General features: G+C 44.6%; 1 pseudogene; it reads right to left on the bottom strand.

Moving 5' to 3' along the window:
* Positions 1–397: 397 nt before the first annotated feature.
* Positions 398–1,091, bottom strand: LOC103676120 (annotated as a pseudogene).
* Between the last annotated feature and the right edge of the window lie 6,715 nt (positions 1,092–7,806).

The following is a 7,806-nucleotide window of genomic DNA, read 5'->3' as shown; positions in this document are numbered from 1 at the left end:
GAGTATGTTCAGTTTTGTTTTGTTAGAAACAACTACGTTGTCTCCCAAAGTGGCTGTACCATTTTGTATTCTTACCGGGAATTATGAGAGTTCTTGTGGCTGCACATCCCTTTCAACATTGGAGTTTGGCCATTCTGATGGGTATGTAGTGATATCTCGTTTTGTTGTTGTTGTATTTTATTTTAGAGAGAGAGAGTGGGGGGGAGGGGCAGAGGGAGAGAGAATCTCAAGCAGACACTCCTCCGGGCACAAAGCCTGAGGCAGGGCTCGATCTCACAATCCTGAGATCATGACCTGAACTGAAACCAAGAGTCAGACACTTAACCAACTGAGCCACCCCGGTGCCCCATGATACCTTGTTTTAATTTGTAATTCCCTAATGACATATGATGTTCAGCATCTTTTCATATGCTTATCTGCCATCTGTCTATCTTCTTTTTTTTCCTTTTCATCGAAAAAATGTTACAGGCCTTTTGGATAGAAATAGGCGTTTATTTGCCAGGAAGGATGATCCCATCATACTTCTGGTGGAATCAACACAAAGCCTCCTCTTCGCTAATTCTGTTTGGTGCCAATGCACCTTGTCCTGTGCTTGTTGTCAGCCATGTTGAAACCTGGCCTACTCAGTACCACGTAGGGGTCCAGGCCATGGATACCAAAGCTTGGGTCATACTCGATTCCCAGATCAACATGTTCTTGGAACCCCAAACCAAAGTTTCCAGCATCCGAGAAGTTACTTTTCTTAACTCATACACTCATGCCTTTAGACCTTTCTCTGGAATTTCTTTTGCATTGGCCACACGCACCGTGCAATCTTTTCATTTCTCCTGATGCCCAAGGTTCTGACGGCGTATCTAGCTTTGGAGAACACAGGAGTCTGGCCTGTGCGGTGCTCCAGTGCCTTGACTGCCAGGATCAGTCTGTCTCCACTCGCTCAACACAGACCTTGTGTCAGTTTGTGGATGCAGAGTTTGCACAGGGGTTCTCTTTTTTCATCCTGATCCTGCGTCATGATGGAGAATGGGGAAAATGTCTGTATATCTTCTTTGGTGATACAGTCTGTTCAGGACTTTTGCCCACTTTTTAAATCAAGTTATTTGTTTTTCTTATTGTTGAAATTTAAAGGTTCTATGCATATTTTGGATAACAGAGGTTTTTTTGTTTTGTTTTGTTTTGTTTTTATCAGATGTGTCTTTTGCAAACATTTTCTCCCAGTCTGCTGTGTGTCTTCTCATTCTCTTCGCAGCATCTTCCACAGAAGCATTTTCCATTTTTTCATTCACGAAATAGTCTATTCAATGAGGGGACGACTCAGTAGACAAGAAGATCCCTGCCTTCGTGAAGCCTACACTTTAATGGAGAAAATGAGAAATGGATAAATGAAAAAATGAGAAACAGATAAAGGAATAAACATGTAACAGGCATTTAAGTGGAGACAGTTGCTGGGAAGGAAATGTGAACAGGGTGCAGGGTTAGACACTGACTGTGGGTCCAAAAGTAGAATATACCCTAGCGGGAATAAGAGTGGGGGAACCCAGTTAGTAGTCTACCGCCATCATACAAGCAAAAGACGATGTGGGTTTGAACTTGGATGGAAGCAGGGGAGGTGAGGAGAAGTATCCAGATTCTGGACACTTGTTCAAAGTGGGGCTGCTGGAACTTGCTCATGGACTGGCTGTAAGAGAAATAAACGACGCAGGGATGAAAGCTAGGTTGGGGCCTAAGCAACCAAGTGAATGGTTGTAAAACTGGAGGGGAGTGGGAAAGGAACGGGCTAGGAGGGGACCAGGCTGCGGCAGGGGATGAGGAATGAAAATTCAGGTGGAGATGTCCAAATGGGCCATTGTGACTCAACTCCAAAGGTTAGGGTTGGAGCTATACAAACTTGGGGGTCTTCACCATGTAATAGTGTGCTGGATATCTTTGTAGGCCTTCCAAATTCTCTCTCCTTGCCTCTCCACCCTTCTCTCTGCCTCCGTACAGACCAACCAGTACGGATTAAGTGGATGGACTCCAACCTTCTGGTTTCTGGCTGGATTCAGATCAAAAGGGAGGAGAGTAAGACGGGATAGTTTATTCCCCCAGCTCCCACTGTGCACTTCCCCCTCAGTTGCCTGAGTCCTTCCAAGAAAATTCATGGCTCCTGTCAGGCAGGTCTGCACACAGCTGTCTCACCAGATGCAATAACTGCTTCCTGCCTTCACCCCTGCAGGGCCATGGATGGGGACAGCTCCTCCCCTCACTAGTACTCACTAGAGTACTGATACCCTTACACTTTTATAAATAGTCCTTTAGTGGGCCCCCCTAGAATTACCTTAATTTGAGTGTGCCATCTATTTCCTGTTGGCGCCTTGACTGAATTTAAAACCAGAGATTGGATGAGATCACTTAGGGAGTAAGAAGAGATGGAAAAGGAAAGAAACTTGAGGACTCACTCTTATATAGAGGCTAGAAAGAGGAGGTGAGTTCCACAAGGGGGAGTGACACGGGAAGAAAATCAGGAACATGTGGTGGCTCAGTGAAGACAGGTTCGAGAAAGAGTCCTAAAGTGGCCCAAGCCACCATTTCCCTGGGACTCCCAGAATCCTTTATTGCCCTCACTTATCATCCCTGACTCCTTTTTGCCTCTCAGGTGTCTTGAAATTGCTTTGTAATTTGACTTCTGCCACCCCCAGATCAGCCCATTTGTTGTATGTATCTCAGCCCTAAGGGTTTGAATCTGGTTTGAGTTCTCCTGGGAGGCTCTCAGCTGCGCCTATCTACAGATGCATTAGGTATGGAGGGAGGGGGAAATGGATAAGAACTGCCAAGGAGGGGCGCCTGGGTGGCTCAGTCATTAAGCGTCTGCCTTCGGCTCAGGGCATGATCCCGGCCTTCTGGGATCGAGCCCCACATCAAGCTCCTCCCCTGGGAGCCTGCTTCTTCCTTTCCCACTCCCCCTGCTTGTGTTCCCTCTCTCGCTGGCTCTCTCTATCTCTGTCAAATAAATAAATAAAATCTTAAAAAAAAAAAAAAAGAACTGCCAAGGAGTTCAAACACACGGGCACACACAATTATTCTATACACATCGCGGGTACCATGCTGTGAATGTGACCAAGGCAGGACCAATTTCATATTGACCACTGACGTTGAGTACGTAACCTAACATTCAGTACATGGTGGCAGCTTGATAGATTTTTTTTTTTTTTTGGATGAATACATGCTTTTTTCAAAAATGGCTTACGGTGATATAGTAAGCTTTTGGTGCATGAAACCTCCTTTATAGATTTGACAACGAATTCCTTGAATTGCTCTATTATAATATGGCCCCGATTATGCTTTTGTATATCTCATAATGCCTGGGTGTGAATGTTCTTTCATTTTTTAAAGCAGAGTTGCATTGAGAATTTGACAAACTGCAGAAATGAAGGCTATGGATTTTGGTCAGTTGGGCTCCAGGGCCATCAGGTGAATATATTAGTGCTGTACTTCTAACAACCATCATCTTTGTTTAAAGTGTGGAAGTGCCCATCACTACTATCTTTCCCCATTCCCAGAACACGTACTTCCTGTAATTGGCAAGCCTTTGTAAAGGCTCTTTGCTATTTGCAGCCTCCCTGTTAATGTGCCTGACTGATTTCTTCAACTCTCTTTATCCTATCCTGATGCAGGATAGGTGAAAAATATCTCCCTCTTTTACAAAACAAAATTTGAATCTTGGCTGTACCAATTTCACAAACTCTAACTTTGTGTAAGATTTTAACCACTTTGGGTCTTAGTTTCTTTATCTATAAAATGAAATTAATAGCACAGTGGATCGTCATTATTTACAGATCCCATATTTGCGAATTCATCTACTTGCTAGAATTTGTAATCCCCGAATGAATACTCACAGCACTTTCGCAGTAATTCGTGCACCTGCGCGGTGCAATGAACAATTAGAGTCACCTGACGGACATGTTCCCAGCTGAGTTGAAACACGGTGATCTTTGCCTTGTTGCTTCCGCCCTGCTGTAAACAAATAATCTTTAGGTCTATTTGGGGCCACGTTTTTGCATTTTTGTGATTTTTCTTGGTGATTTTGCCACTTAAAATGGCCCCCAAGTTTAGTGGTGAAGTGCTGCCTCGTGCTCCCCAGCACGAGAAGGCTGCGATGTGCCCTACAGAAACAGACACGTGTGTTCCACGAGCTTTGTTCAGGCGTGGGTTACAGTGCTGATGGCTGTGAGTTCAAATTTAATGAATCAACAATGTATATTAAATGAAACACCTTTAAACAGAAACACACATTAAAGAAGATTATATATTAATCAGCTGACGAAAATGTTGTGACCAGAGGCTTACAGGAACGTAACGCTGTATTTTCCGTAGTAGCAATGATTCAGTATTAACTAATTCAGTGTTTGCAAAGACTTCATGAAAGATAGCTAGGATCAGGATTGGGGCCCACCTTAAAGACCTCACTTTAACTTAATTACCTCTTTATTTATTTAGTTATTTTTTAAGGAGATAGAAGTTTATTTTTTATTTTATTTTTTTTTAAGATTTTATTTATTTATTTGACAGAGATAGAGACAGCCAGTGAGAGAGGGAACACAGGCAGGGGGAGTGGGAGAGGAAGAAGCAGGCTCTCAGCGGAGGAACCTGATGTGGGGCTCCATCCCAGAACGCTGGGATCAGGCCCTGAGCCGAAGGCAGATGCTTAACGACTGAGCCACCCAGGCACCCCTAAGGAGATAGAAGTTTATTGAATACACCACAAGGGAGCCGTGCGTAGGACAGCAGAGAAGGGGCTGTCTGCTAATTACCTCTGTAAAGAACTTATCTCCAGGGGCATCTGGGTGACTCAGTGGGTTAAGCGTCTGCCTTCGGCTCAGGTCATGATCCCAGGGTCCTGTGATCTAGCCCTGCTCACCTGGCTCCCTGCTCAGTGGGGAGTCTGCTTCTCCCTCTCCCTCTGCTCCTCCCCCCGTGCATGGTCTCTCCCTCTAATAAATAAATAAACTAAAAAATAACTTATTTCCAAATACAGTTACAGCCTGAGGTACCAGGGATTAGGACTTCAACATATAAATTGGGGGGGGGGGACCCAGTTCAACCCTTAATACAGCCTATCCATCCGTCACCTGGTTCTCTAGCCGGCCAAACCGGCCACACAGCATTCCCTGAAGTTTCCTTGCCCCCGGGCTTTGCTCACACGATCACATCCTTACAGCCTCCCCTATCTCTGCCTATTTAAGCCAAATCTACTTTTTAAAAATCAGCATATTGGTGAGTACTCATCAACGAGGTAATTAAGTTAAAATGAGGTCTTTAAGATGGGCCCTAATCCAATATGATTAACGGCCTTACAAGGAGAGGAAATCTGGACACAAACACGTATAGGAAAGACCATGTGAACACAGAGGTAGAAGATGGCCACCTGCAAATCAAGGAGAGAGGCCTCAGAAGAAACCGACCCTGTGAAATCCTTGATCCTTCCCAGCCTCCGGAACTACGAGAAATAAATCTCTGTTGTTTATAAGCTACCCAATTTATGGTATCTTGTTTTAGTAGCCCAAATGGTCTAAGACACCAGGCAAATCAATCCGTGTTGGGTCCTGGAGTTAATGTGAGCAAGTAAACTGAAGGGTAATGTGATCCTTGCTGCCCTTCAGGAAAGGAGCTGGAAGCGTCTTCTGCAGAGAACGAGCTAGAAAGAAGACAGCGGGGAGGCTGGGTGGATTATTGCTGTCAGGGTTGATTCTTCCAGGTTTATGTATTTATATTTGAGGCTTATATAATGTTGCATATTTTTAGGCTCTGATACAAAAGGATGGTAGTGGAACAAGAAGATCAAAGAGTCTGGGACAAGGCTGGGAGAACGCTCTAAGAAAACAGTGATACTGCATGTGTTCTGGAAACCTTTCACAAGAGCATGTTTGACATTTGCAGTGGAGCCATGAGGACTACAAAAGAATTTTGCAGCAATGTTCGCTGAGCATAAGATGTACTATTTCCAAGTGCGCCAAGGATATCATGGTGAATAGGAAATACTGAGCCCCAATTCGTGAATAACAGATCTCTAGCAGGCATTCAACTGAGAGTCCTGAACTGATGTAGGTACCTGAACAAGAAGTAGCAACCTAAAACCTACTTTAACATGTATTTTTCTACATCATTTTGTTTCCGGCCTTCTGGTGTCTGATCACGTAAGGGAAACTGAGGCAGTGATTGCATGAGTCCAAAAACCGGGTAATAAAGTCAGAACTAGTAGCCGTGTTTGTAGTAAGGAGGGTATAGTTTGGAGGGGCACTGTAAGGTGATACGGACAGGATCTAACAACTGGATCTAACAACTGGATCTCAGGGTATCAAGCAAGGTCCCTGGGATAGCCCAGAATAACGCAGAGCTTGAATTTCGGAAGAGGAGAATAATTTCACTTTTGGCCCCATCAAGTTTGAAGAACATTCCCAACTGGGACATGTGAATGCAAACATCCAGCAGGCCAAGACAGGAATACATAGATTTGAGAGCTGTTTGCTTACGGGTGGCAGATATAGCCAGAGATATCAGGGATCTGTACTGCAAGAAAAGAAAGGTAGAGGCTTTGAATAGCTGTTCCCAGGCTGCAAGACAAGGATGTAGAGGCACGGGAGCAGTCAGAGGTATCAGAGGAAAGCCATGACACAAAAGCCACAGGCGGAGGAATGAGTGATGTTATCTTTGGAAAGAGGTGGATAGATGAAAATACATAGGAATGGGGTTAAAGTGGAGGAAGCTCAAGACAGATGAATTTCATTTCAGAGGCGTGAAAGGCCAGCTCATGTTGGAGAGTGAGAAAGGAATTAAGGAGAACAGAATGCGTTTGGTTTTTTTTTTTAAAGATTATTTATTTATTTATTTATTTATTTGACAGAGAGAGAGAGACAGCCAGCGAGAGAGGGAACACAAGCAGGGGGAGTGGGAGAGGAAGAAGCAGGCTCATAGCGGAGGAGCCTGATGTGGGGCTCGATCCCACAATGTCGGGATCACGCCCTGAGCCAAGGCACACACCCAACGACTGTGCCACCCAGGCGCCCCTGGAATGTGTTTGATAAATAAGCACCATGAGGAATATAATAGGAAGCAAATACAGCTGAACAAAAGACTGCTAAGCCCAGTGAGAATTCAGTAGATATTCCATAGCATAAAGGTGGAAGGAAGGGGCACCTGGGTGGCTCAGTCGTTAAGCGTCTGCCTTCAGCTCAGGTCATGATCCCAGGGTCCTGGGATTGAGTTCCCGCATCCAGCTCCTTGCTCAGCAGGGAACCTGCTTCTTTCTCTGCCCGACATACCCCCTGCTTGTGCTCGTTCTCTCTCTCCCTCTCTCTGACAAATAATTAAATAAAATCTTAAAAAAAAAGGAAGGAAAATTTCTACGGTTTCCTGATGTTTCCATTAATGCTTCAAGCTATTTTAGTCAGCGCTTTTTCAGTTGTAATTGATGGAAATCCCAACTCAAACTAGATTAGAGTCTAGAGGTAATCTATTGGCTTAAATAACAGGAAAGTTCAAAGAAAGAGACTTTCTCAAAGAAAGCCTAAAGATTCTTACGACATAGCTAAATGCCAGGCCTCAAACAATTGTCATCAAAAACATGTTTCTCTCCGTTGTTCGGCTCTGCTTTCCTAGATGGCCACTGGCAGCTCCAAGAGCATAGTCCCCCTGCTTTAGTAAGCCCCCATAGAAAGAGCCCTTCTTTCCCCAATTTTTCCAGCCAAATCCTAATATAACTGGCCCAGTTCGGGTTAAGGGGCCCCAGGCTGGACTAACCACTGGGGCCAAGGGGCTGGGACAGTTTGATTG

The sequence above is a fragment of the Ursus maritimus genome, unplaced genomic scaffold (genome assembly GCF_017311325.1).
Source record: "Ursus maritimus isolate PB19 unplaced genomic scaffold, ASM1731132v1 scaffold_4, whole genome shotgun sequence".
Lineage (NCBI taxonomy): Eukaryota > Metazoa > Chordata > Mammalia > Carnivora > Ursidae > Ursus > Ursus maritimus.
Note: the sequence above shows the minus strand (reverse complement) of the source record. Positions and strands in the feature narration are given on the sequence as shown.